Below are 13,207 nucleotides of genomic sequence, written 5' to 3'. Positions count from 1 at the left end.
CCAATTGCCCTGCCAAGCCTCGAGGAGAATCCCGAGTTGTCCCTCGCAACTAGGCAGGAGTCCTGACGTCGCTGAACAAACACGTATGTGGAAGGGCCATCCCCGTCGTAAATCGAGAATATAGCCCAGGTTCCCGCCGCAACTCGAGAAAAACCATGAGACTTCCCCCTCGCCGCGAGATGAGGCCCGATTCCCCTGCACTGCGTGCAGAGCAATTCAGTCTTGCACATCACACATGAAAGGAGCCTTGATTTCCTTGATGGCACTCCAGAGAAACCCCAAGAACACTGTTTCAAGGCTAGAGGGATCCTGAGGTCACTGTAGCTACACGAAAGAGCTCCGTGGACCAAAAATCAACTCGAGATGAGAGGTTAGTCCCTAACTTCGACTCCAGAGGAATACCACCTTACCACAAGCACCTCAAGACGAGGCTTCTCTCAGCTCTAGGTATGTGAGAGGGACCCTGAGTTTGCGGCCTCAAGTGGAATGGACACTGCGATGCCCTGATGCGAAATAAGGCCGGATATCCCTGCAGTGACTTGAATGCAGGCTCGTCTTGCATCTCCCAAGACGAAAGGATGTCTGAATCCCCTGTGGAGACCACAGAGAAAGACCTAGTTCCCCATCTCATCGCGACCGGAGGCCTCACATCCTTTGAAAACCCCAGAGGAACGCGGAGATCAGTGCCTCCAAAGGAAACGATGCCTGACTCCTCATGAAACTTGATAGGAGTCCCAGGATTCCTGTGGCACGTCGAAAGGGACCCTTGGTCTCCCGCCTCAGCTGGAGAGGCGTCCCAATTGCCCTGCCAAGCCTCGAGGAGAATCCCGAGTTGTCCCTCGCAACTAGGCAGGAGTCCTGACGTCGCTGAACAAACACGTGAGTGGAGGGACCATCCCCGTCTGAACTCGAGAATATACCCCAGGTTCCCGCCGCAACTCGAGCAAAACCATGAGACATCCCCCTCGCCGCGAGATGAGGCCCGATTCCCCTGCACTGTGTGCAGAGCAATTCCGTGTTGCACATCACACATGAAAGGAGCCTTGATTTCCTTGGTGGCACTCCAGAGAATCCCCAAGAACACTGTTTCAAGTCTAGAGGGATCCTGAGGTCACTGTAGCAACACGAAAGAGCTCCGTGGACCAAGAATCAACTCGAGATGAGAGGGTAGTCCCTGGCTTCAACTCCATAGCTATACCACCTTACCACAAGCGCCTCAAGAGGAGGCTTCTCTCAGCTCTAGGTATGTGAGAGGGACCCTGAGTTTGCGGCCTCAAGTGGAATGGACACTGCGATGCCCTGACGCGAAATAAGGCCGGACATCCCTGCAGTGACTAGAATGCAGGCTCGTCTTGCATCTCCCAAGACGAAAGGGTGTCTGAATCCCCTGTGGAGACCACAGAGAAAGACCTAGTTCCCCACCTCAGCGCTACCGGAGGCCTCACTTCCTTTGAAAACCCCAGAGGTACGCGGAGATCAGTGCCTCCAAAGGAGACGATGCCTGACTCCTGGTGAAACTTGATAGGAGTCCCAGGATTCCTGTGGCACGTGGAAAGGGACCCTTGGTCTCCGGCCTCAGCTGGAGAAGCATCCCAATTGCCCTGCCAAGCCTCGAGGAGAATCCCGAGTTGTCCCTCGCAACTAGGCAGAAGTCCTGACGTCGCTGAACAAACACGTGGCTGGAAGGGCCATCCCTGTCGTAACTCGAGAATATACCCCAGGTTCCCATCGCACCTCGAGAAAAACCATGAGACTTCCCCCTCACCGCGAGATGAGGCCCGATTCCGCTACACTGCGTGCAGAGCAATTCCGTGTGGCACATCACACATGAAAGGAGCCTTGATTTCGTTGATGGCACTCCAGAGAAACCCCAAGAACTCTGTTTCAAGGTTAGAGGGATCCTGAGGTCACTGTAGCAACACGAAAGAGCTCCGTGGACCAAAAATCAACTCGAGATGAGGGGTTAGTCCCTGGCTTCGACTCCAGAGGAATACCACCTTACCACAAGCACCTCAAGAGGAGGCTTCTCTCAGCTCTAGGTATGTGAGAGGGACCCTGATTTTGCGGCCTCAAGTGGAATGGACACCGCTATGCCCTGACTCGAAATAAGGCCGGATATCCCTTCAGTGACTAGAATGCAGACTCGTCTTTCATCTCCCAAAACGAAAGGATGTCTGAATCCCCTGTGGAGACCACAGAGAAAGACCTAGTTCCCCAGCTCATCGCGACCGGAGGCCTCACATCCTTTGAAAACTCCAGAGGTACGCGGAGATCAGTGCCTCCAAAGGAGACGATGCCTGACTCCTCGTGAAACTTGATAGGAGTCCCAGGATTCCTTTGGCACGTGTAAAGGGACCCTTGGTCTCCCGCCTCAGCTGGAGAGGCGTCCCAATTGCCCTGCCAAGCCTCGAGGAGAATCCCGAGTTATCCATCGCAACTAGGCAGGAGTGCTGACGTCGCTGAACAAACACGTGTGTGGAAGGGCCATCCCCGTCGTAACTCGAGAACATACGCCAGGTTCCCGCCGCAACTCGAGAAAAACCATGAGACTTCCCCCTCGCCGCGAGATGAGGCCCGATTCTCCTGCACTGCATGCAGAGCAATTCCGTGTTGCACATCACACATGAAAGGAGCCTTGATTTCCTTGATGGCACTCCAGAGAAACCCCAAGAACACTGTTTCAATGCTAGAGGGATCCTAAGGTCACTGTAGCTACACGAAAGAGCTCCGTGGACCAAAAATCAACTCGAGATGAGAGGTTAGTCCCTGGCTTCTACTCCAGAGGAAACCACCTAACCACAAGCATCTCAAGAGGAGGCTTCTCTCAGCTCTAGGTATGTGAGAGGGACCCTGAGTTTGCGGCCTCAAGTGGAATGGTCACCGCGATGCCCTGACTCGAAATAAGGCCGGATATCCCTGCAGTGACTTGAATGCAGGCTCGTCTTGCATCTCCCAAGACGAAAGGATGTCTGAATCCCCTGTGGAGACCACAGAGAAAGACCTAGTTCCCCACCTCATCGCGACCGGAGGCCTCACATCCTTTGAAAACTCCAGAGGTACGCGGAGATCAGTTCCTACAAAGGAGACGATGCCTGACTCCTCGTGAAACTTGATAGGAGTCCCAGGATTCCTGTGGCACGTGGAAAGGGACCCTTGGTCTCCCGCCTCAGCTGGAGAGGCGTCCTAATTGCCCTGCCAAGCCTCGAGGAGAATCCTGAGTTGTCCCTCGCAACTAGGAAGGAGTCCTGACGTCGCTGAACAAACACGTGGGTGGAAGGGCCATCCCCGTCGTAACTCGAGAATATACCCCAGGTTCTTGCCGCAACTCGAGAAAAACCATGAGACTTCCCCCTCGCCGTGAGATGAGGACTGATTCCCCTGCACTGCATGCAGAGCAATTCCGTGTTGCACATCAAACATGAAAGAAGCCTTGATTTCCTTGATGGCACTCCAGAGAAACCCCAAGAACACTGTTTCCAGGCTAGAGGGATCCTGAGGTCACTGTAGCAACACGAAAGAGCTCCGTGGACCAAAAATCAACTCGAGATGAGAGGTTAGTCCCTGGTTTCGACTCCAGAGGCATACCACCTTACCACAAGCACCTCAAGAGGAGGCTTCTCTCAGCTCTAGGTATGTGAGAGTGACCCTAATTTTGCGGCCTCAAGTGGAATGGACACTGCGATGCCCTGATGCGAAATAAGGCCGGATATCCCTGCAGTGACTTGAATGCAGGCTCGTCTTACATCTCCCAAAATGAAAGGATGTCTGAATCCCCTGTGGAGAACACAGAAGAAGACCTAGTTCCCCACTTCATGGCGACCGGAAGCCTCACATCCTTTGAAAACTCCAGAGGTACGCGGAGATCAGTGCCTCCAAAGGAGACGATGCCTGACTCCTCGTGAAACTTGATACGAGTCCCAGGATTCCTGTGGCACGTGGAAAGGGACCCTTGGTCTCCCGCCTCAGCTGGAGAGGCGTCCCAATTGCCCTGTCAAGCCTCGAGGAGAATCCCGAGTTGTCCCTCGCAACTAGGCAGGAGTCCTGACGTCGCTGAACAAACACGTGGGTGAAAGGACAATCCCCGTCGTAACTCGAGAATATACCCCAGGTTCCCGCCGCAACTCGAGAAAAACCATGAGACTTCCCCTCGCCGCGAGATGAGGCCCTATTCCCCTGCACTGCGTGCAGAGCAATTCCGTGGTGCACATCACACATGAAAGGAGCCTTGATTTCCTTGATGGCACTCCAGAGAAACCCCAAGAACACTGTTTCAAGGCTAGAGGGATCCTGAGGTCACTGTAGCCGCACGAAAGAGCTCCGTGGACCAAAAATCAACTCGAGATGAGAGGTTAGTCCCTGGCTTCGACTCCAGAGAAATACCACCTTATCACAAGCACCTCAAGAGGAGGCTTCTCTCAGCTCTAGCTATGTGAGAGGGACCCTGAGTTTGCGACCTCAAGTGGAATGGACACTGCGATGCCCTGACTCGAAATAAGGCCGGATATCCCTGCAGTGACTTGAATGCAGGCTCGTCTTGCATCTCCCAAGACGAAAGGATGTCTGAATCCCCTGTGGAGACCACAGAGAAAGACCTAGTTCCCCACCTCATCGCGACCGGAGGCCTCACATCCTTTGAAAACTGCAGAGGTACGCGGAGATCAGTGCCTCCAAAGAAGACGATGCCTGACTCCTCGTGAAACTTGATAGGAGTCCCAGGATTCCTGTGGCACGTGGAAAGGGACCCTTGGTCTCCCGCCTCAGCTGGAGAGGCGTCCCAATTGCCCTGCCAAGCCTCGAGGAGAATCCCGAGTTGTCCCTCGCAACTAGGCAGGAGTCCTGACGTCGCTGAACAAACACGTGTGTGGAAGGGCCAACCCCGTCGTAACTCGAGAATATACCCCAGGTTCCCGCCGTAACTCGAGAAAAACCATGAGACATCCCCCTCGCCGCGAGATGAGGCCCGATTCCCCTGCACTGCGTGCAGAGCAATTCCGTGTTGCACATCACACATGAAAGGAGCCTTGATTTCCTTGATGGCACTCCAGAGAAATCCCAAGAACACTGTTTCAAGGCTAGAGGGATCCTGAGGTCACTGTAGCAACACGAAAGAACTCCGTGGACCAAAAATCAACTCGAGATGAGAGGTTAGTCCCTGGCTTCGACTCCAGAGGAATACCACCTTACCACAAGCACCTCAAGAGGAGGCTTCTCTCAGCTCTAGGTATGTGAGAGGGACCCTGAGTTTGCGGCCTCAAGTGGAAAGAACACCGTGATGCCCTGACTCGAATAAGGCCGGATATCCCTGCAGTGACTTGAATGCAGGCTCGTCTTGCATCTCCCAAGACGAAAGGATGTCTGAATCCCCTGTGCAGACCACAGAGAAAGACCTAGTTCCCCACCTCATCGCGACCGGAGGCCTCACATACTTTGAAAACTCCAGAGGTACACTGAGATCAGTGCCTCCAAAGGAGACGATGCCTGACTCCTCGTGAAACTTGATAGGAGTCCCAGGATTCCTGTGGCACGTGGAAAGGGACCCTTGGTCTCCCGCCTCAGCTGGAGAGGCGTCCCAATTGCCCTGCGAAGCCTCGAGGAGAATCCCGAGTTGTCCCTCGCAACTAGGCAGGAGTCCTGACGTGCCTGAATAAACACGTGGGTGGAAGGGCCATCCCTCTCGTAACTCGAGAATATACCCCAGGTTCCCGCCGCAACTCGAGAAAAACCATGAGACTTCCCCCTCGCCGCGAGATGAGGCCCTATTCCCCTGCACTGCGTGCAGAGCAATTCCGTGGTGCACATCACACATGAAAGGAGCCTTGATTTCCTTGATGGCACTCCAGAGAAACCCCAAGAACACTGTTTCAAGGCTAGAGGGATCCTGAGGTCACTGTAGCAACACGAAAGAGCTCCGTGGACCAAAAATCAACTCGAGATGAGAGGTTAGTCCCTGGATTCGACTCCAGAGGAATACCACCTTACCACAAGCACCTCAAGAGGAGGCTTCTCTCAGCTCTAGCTATGTGAGAGGGACCCTGAGTTTGTGGCCTCAAGTGAAATGGACACCGCGACACCCTGACTCGAAATAAGGCCGGATATCCCTGCAGTGACTTGAATGCAGGCTCGTCTTTCATTTCCCAAGACGAAAGGATGTCTGAATCCCCTGTGGAGACAACAGAGAAAGACCTAGTTCCCCATCTCATTGCAACCGGAGGCCTCACATCCTTTGAAAACTCGAGAGGTATGCGGAGATCAGTGCCTTCAAAGGAGACCATGCCTGACTCCTCGTGAAACTTGATAGGAGTCCCAGGATTCCTTTTGGCACGTGGAAAGGGACCCTTGGTCTCCCGCCTCAGCTGGAGAGGCGTCCCAATTGCCCTGCCAAGCCTCGAGGAGAATCCCGAGTTATCCATCGCAACTAGGCAGGAGTGCTGACGTCGCTGAACAAACACGTGTGTGGAAGGGCCATCCCCGTCGTAACTCGAGAATATACCCCAGGTTCCCATCGCACCTCGAGAAAAACCATGAGACTTCCCCCTCACCGCGAGATGAGGCCCGATTCCCCTGCACTGCGTGCAGAGCAATTCCGTGTTGCACATCACACATGAAAGGAGCCTTGATTTCCTTGATGGCACTCCAGAGAAACCCCAAGAACACTCTTTCAAGGCTAGAGGGATCCTGAGGTCACTGTAGCAACACGAAAGAGCTCCGTGGACCAAAAATCAACTCGAGATGAGAGGTTAGTCCCTGGCTTCGACTCCAGAGGAATACCACCTTACCACAAGCACCTCAAGAGGAGGCTTCTCTCAGCTCTAGGTATGTCAGAGGGACCCTGAGTTTGCGGCCTCAAGTGGAATGGACACCGCAATGTCCTGACTCGAAATAAGGCCGGTTATCCCTGCAGTCACTTGAATACAGGCTCGTCTTGCATCTCCCAAGATGAAAGGACGTCTGAATCCCCTGTGGAGACCACAGAGAAAGACCTAGTTCCCCACTTCATGGCGACCGGAAGCCTCACATCCTTTGAAAACTCCAGAGGTACGCGGAGATCAGTGCCTCCAAAGGAGACGATGCCTGACTCCTCGTGAAACTTGATAGGAGTCCCAGGATTCCTGTGGCACGTGGAAAGGGACCCTTGGTCTCCCGCCTCACCTGGAGAGGCGTCCCAATTGCCCTGTCAAGCCTCCAGGAGAATCCCGAGTTGTCCCTCGCAACTAGGCAGGAGTCCTGACGTCGCTGAACAAACACGTGGGTGAAAGGACCATCCCCGTCGTAACTCGAGAATATACCCCAGGTTCCCACCGCAACTCGAGAAAAACCATGAGACTTCCCTCTCGCCGCGAGATGAGGCCCGATTCTCCTGCACTGCGTGCAGAGCCATTCCGTGGTGCACATCACACATGAAAGGAGCCTTGATTTCCTTGATGGCACTCCAGAGAAACCCCAAGAACACTGTTTCAAGGCTAGAGGGATCCTGAGGTCACTGTAGCAACACGAAAGAGCTCCGTGGACCAAAAATCAACTCGAGATGAGAGGTTAGTCCCTGGCTTCGACTCCAGAGGAATACCACCTTACCACAAGCACCTCAAGAGGAGGCTTCTCTCAGCTCTAGGTATGTGAGAGGGACCCTGAGTTTGCGGCCTCAAGTGGAATGGACACCGCGATGCCCTGACTCGAAATAAGGCCAGATATCCCTGCAGTGACTTGAATGCAGGCTCGTCTTGCATCTCCCAAGACGAAAGGATGTCTGGATCCCCTGTGGAGACCACAGAGAAAGACCTAGTTCCCCACCTCATCGTGACCGGAGGCCTCACATCCTTTGAAAACTCCAGTGGTACGCGGAGATCAGTGCCTTCAAAGGAGACCATGCCTGACTCCTCGTGAAACTTGATAGGAGTCCCAGGATTCCTGTGGCACGTGGAAAAGGACCCTTGGTCTCCCGCCTCAGCTGGAGAGGCGTCCCAATTGCCCTGCCAAGCCTCGAGGAGAATCCCGAGTTATCCATCGCAACTAGGCAGGAGTGCTGACGTTGCTGAACAAACACGTGTGTGGAAGGGCCATCCCCGTCGTAACTTGAGAATATACCCCAGGTTCCCGCCGCAACTCGAGAAAAACCATGAGACTTCCCCCTCGCCGCGAGATGAGGCCCGATTCCCCTGCACTGCGTGCAGAGCAATTCCGTTCTGCACATCACACATGAAAGGAGCCTTGATTTCCTTGATGGCACTCCAGAGAAACCCCAAGAACACTGTTTCAATGCTAGAGGGATCCTAAGGTCACTGTAGCTACAAGAAAGAGCTCCGTGGACCAAAAATCAACTCGAGATGAGAGGTTAGTCCCTGGCTTCTACTCCAGAGGAAACCACCTAACCACAAGCACCTCAAGAGGAGGCTTCTCTCAGCTCTAGGTATGTGAGAGGGACCCTGAGTTGGCGGCCTCAAGTGGAATGGTCACCGCGATGCCCTGACTCGAAATAAGGCCGGATATCCCTGCAGTGACTTGAATGCAGTCTCGTCTTGCATCTCCCAAGACGAAAGGATGTCTGAATCCCCTGTGGAGACCACAGAGAAAGACCTAGTTCCCCACCTCATCGCGACCGGAGGCCTCACATCCTTTGAAAACTCCAGAGGTACGCGGAGATCAGTTCCTACAAAGGAGACGATGCCTGACTCCTCGTGAAACTTGATAGGAGTCCCAGGATTCCTGTGGCACGTGGAAAGGGACCCTTGGTCTCCCGCCTCAGCTGGAGAGGCGTCCCAATTGTCCTGCCAAGCCTCGAGGAGAATCCCGAGTTGTCCCTCGCAACTAGGGAGGAGTCCTGACGTCGCTGAACAAACACGTGGGTGGAAGGGCCATCCCCGTCGTAACTCGAGAATATACCCCAGGTTCTTGCCGCAACTCGAGAAAAACCAAGAGACTTCCCCCTCGCCGTGAGATGAGGCCTGATTCCCTAGCACTGCATGCAGAGCAATTCCGTGTTGCACATCAAACATGAAAGAAGCCTTGATTTCCTTGATGGCACTCCAGAGAAACCCCAAGAACACTGTTTCAAGGCTAGAGGGATCCTGAGGTCACTGTAGCAACACAAAAGAGCTCCGTGGACCAAAAATCAACTCGAGATGAGAGGTTAGTCCCTGGCTTCGACTCCAGAGGCGTACCACCTTACCACAAGCACCTCAAGAGGAGGCTTTTCTCAGCTCTAGGTATGTGAGAGGGACCCTAATTTTGCGGCCTCAAGTGGAATGGACACTGCGATGCCCTGATGCGAAATAAGGCCGGATATCCCTGCAGTGACTTGAATGCAGGCTCGTCTTGCATCTCGCAAGATGAAAGGATGTCTGAATCCCCTGTGGAGAACACAGAAGAAGACCTAGTTCCCCACTTCATGGCGACCGGAAGCCTCACATCCTTTGAAAACTCCAGAGGTACGCGGAGATCAGTGCCTCCAAAGGAGACGATGCCTGACTCCTCGTGAAACTTGATAGGAGTCCCAGGATTCCTGTGGCACGTGGAAAGGGACCCTTGGTCTCCCGCCTCAGCTGGAGAGGCGTCCCAATTGCCCTGTCAAGCCTCCAGGAGAATCCCGAGTTGTCCCTCGCAACTAGGCAGGAGTCCTGACGTCGCTGAACAAACACGTGGGTGAAAGGACCATCCCCGTCGTAACTCGAGAATATACCCCAGGTTCCCACCGCAACTCGAGAAAAACCATGAGACTTCCCTCTCGCCGCGAGATGAGGCCCGATTCTCCTGCACTGCGTGCAGAGCCATTCCGTGGTGCACATCACACATGAAAGGAGCCTTGATTTCCTTGATGGCACTCCAGAGAAACCCCAAGAACACTGTTTCAAGGCTAGAGGGATCCTGAGGTCACTGTAGCCACACGAAAGAGCTCCGTGGACCAAAAATCAACTCGAGATGAGAGGTTAGTCCCTGGCTTCGACTCCAGAGGAATACCACCTTACCACAAGCACCTCAAGAGGAGGCTTCTCTCAGCTCTAGGTATGTGAGAGGGACCCTGAGTTTGCGGCCTCAAGTGGAATGGACACCGCGATGCCCTGACTCGAAATAAGGCCAGATATCCCTGCAGTGACTTGAATGCAGGCTCGTCTTGCATCTCCCAAGACGAAAGGATGTCTGGATCCCCTGTGGAGACCACAGAGAAAGACCTAGTTCCCCACCTCATCGCGACCGGAGGCCTCACATCCTTTGAAAACTCCAGTGGTACGCGGAGATCAGTGCCTTCAAAGGAGACCATGCCTGACTCCTCGTGAAACTTGATAGGAGTCCCAGGATTCCTGTGGCACGTGGAAAGGGACCCTTGGTCTCCCGCCTCAGCTGGAGAGGCGTCCCAATTGCCCTGCCAAGCCTCGAGGAGAATCCCGAGTTATCCATCGCAACTAGGCAGGAGTGCTGACGTTGCTGAACAAACACGTGTGTGGAAGGGCCATCCCCGTCGTAACTCGAGAATATACCCCAGGTTCCCGCCGCAACTCGAGAAAAACCATGAGACTTCCCCCTCGCCGCGAGATGAGGCCCGATTCCCCTGCACTGCGTGCAGAGCAATTCCGTTCTGCACATCACACATGAAAGGAGCCTTGATTTCCTTGATGGCACTCCAGAGAAACCCCAAGAACACTGTTTCAATGCTAGAGGGATCCTAAGGTCACTGTAGCTACAAGAAAGAGCTCCGTGGACCAAAAATCAACTCGAGATGAGAGGTTAGTCCCTGGCTTCTACTCCAGAGGAAACCACCTAACCAGAAGCACCTCAAGAGGAGGCTTCTCTCAGCTCTAGGTATGTGAGAGGGACCCTGAGTTGGCGGCCTCAAGTGGAATGGTCACCGCGATGCCCTGACTCGAAATAAGGCCGGATATCCCTGCAGTGACTTGAATGCAGTCTCGTCTTGCATCTCCCAAGACGAAAGGATGTCTGAATCCCCTGTGGAGACCACAGAGAAAGACCTAGTTCCCCACCTCATCGCGACCGGAGGCCTCACATCCTTTGAAAACTCCAGAGGTACGCGGAGATCAGTTCCTACAAAGGAGACGATGCCTGACTCCTCGTGAAACTTGATAGGAGTCCCAGGATTCCTGTGGCACGTGGAAAGGGACCCTTGGTCTCCCGCCTCAGCTGGAGAGGCGTCCCAATTGTCCTGCCAAGCCTCGAGGAGAATCCCGAGTTGTCCCTCGGAACTAGGGAGGAGTCCTGACGTCGCTGAACAAACACGTGGGTGGAAGGGCCATCCCCGTCGTAACTCGAGAATATACCCCAGGTTCTTGCCGCAACTCGAGAAAAACCAAGAGACTTCCCCCTCGCCGTGAGATGAGGCCTGATTCCCCAGCACTGCATGCAGAGCAATTCCGTGTTGCACATCAAACATGAAAGAAGCCTTGATTTCCTTGATGGCACTCCAGAGAAACCCCAAGAACACTGTTTCAAGGCTAGAGGGATCCTGAGGTCACTGTAGCAACACAAAATAGCTCCGTGGACCAAAAATCAACTCGAGATGAGAGGTTAGTCCCTGGCTTCGACTCCAGAGGCGTACCACCTTACCACAAGCACCTCAAGAGGAGGCTTTTCTCAGCTCTAGGTATGTGAGAGGGACCCTAATTTTGCGGCCTCAAGTGGAATGGACACTGCGATGCCCTGATGCGAAATAAGGCCGGATATCCCTGCAGTGACTTGAATGCAGGCTCGTCTTGCATCTCGCAAGATGAAAGGATGACTGAATCCCCTGTGGAGAACACAGAAGTAGACCTAGTTCCCCACTTCATGGCGACCGGAAGCCTCACATCCTTTGAAAACTCCAGAGGTACGCGGAGATCAGTGCCTCCAAAGGAGACGATGCCTGACTCCTCGTGAAACTTGATAGGAGTCCCAGGATTCCTGTGGCACGTGGAAAGGGACCCTTGGTCTCCCGCCTCAGCTGGAGAGGCGTCCCAATTGCCCTGCCAAGCCTCGAGGAGAATCCCGAGTTGTCCCTCGCAACTAGGCAGGAGTCCTGACGTGCCTGAATAAACACGTGGGTGGAAGGGCCATCCCTGTCGTAACTCGTGAATATACCCCAGCTTCCCGCCGCAACTCGAGAAAAACCATGAGACTTCCCCCTCGCCGCGAGATGAGGCCCTATTCCCCTGCACTGCGTGCAGAGCAATTCCGTGGTGCACATCACACATGAAAGGAGCCTTGATTTCCTTGATGGCACTCCAGAGAAACCCCAAGAACACTGTTTCAAGGCTAGAGGGATCCTGAGGTCACTGTAGCAACACGAAAGAGCTCCGTGGACCAAAAATCAACTCGAGATGAGAGGGTAGTCCCTGGCTTCGACTCCAGAGGAATACCACCTTACCACAAGCACCTCAAGAGGAGGCTTCTCTCAGCTCTAGCTATGTGAGAGGGACCCTGAGTTTGTGGTCTCAAGTGAAATGGACCCCGCGACACCCTGACTCGAAATAAGGCCGGATATCCCTGCAGTGACTTGAATGCAGGCTCGTCTTGCATTTCCCAAGACGAAAGGATGTCTGAATCCCCTGTGGAGACAACAGAGAAAGACCTAGTTCCGCATCTCATTGCAACCGGAGGCCTCACATCCTTTGAAAACTCCAGAGGTACGCGGAGATCAGTGCCTCCAAAGGAGAAGATGCCTGACTCCTCGTGAAACTTGATAGGAGTCCCAGGATTCCTGTGGCACGTGGAAAGGGACCCTTGGTCTCCCGCCTCAGCTGGAGAGGCGTCCCAATTGCCCTGCCAAGCCTCAAGGAGAATCCCGAGTTGTCCCTCGCAACTAGGCAGGAGTCCTGACTTCGCTGAACAAACACGTGTGTGGAAGGGCCATCCCCGTCGTAACTCGAGAATATACCCCAGGTACCCGCCGCAACTCGAGAAAAACCATGAGACATCCCCCTCGCCTTTAGATGAGGCCCGATTCCCCTGCACTGTGTGCAGAGCAATTCCGTGTTGCACATCACACATGAAAGGAGCCTTGATTTCCTTGATGGCACTCCAGAGAAACCCCAAGAACACTGTTTCAAGGCTAGAGGGATCCTGAGGTCACTGTAGCCACACGAAAGAGCTCCGTGGACCAAAAATCAACTCAAGATGAGAGGTTAGTCCCTGGCTTCGACTCCAGAGGAATACCACCTTACCACAAGCACCTCAAGAGGAGGCTTCTCTCAGCTCTAGGTATGTGAGAGGGACCCTGAGTTTGCGG

Source organism: Cervus elaphus, chromosome 14, assembly GCF_910594005.1.
Source record: "Cervus elaphus chromosome 14, mCerEla1.1, whole genome shotgun sequence".
Classification (NCBI taxonomy): domain Eukaryota; kingdom Metazoa; phylum Chordata; class Mammalia; order Artiodactyla; family Cervidae; genus Cervus; species Cervus elaphus.
This window is presented reverse-complemented; position numbering follows the sequence as displayed.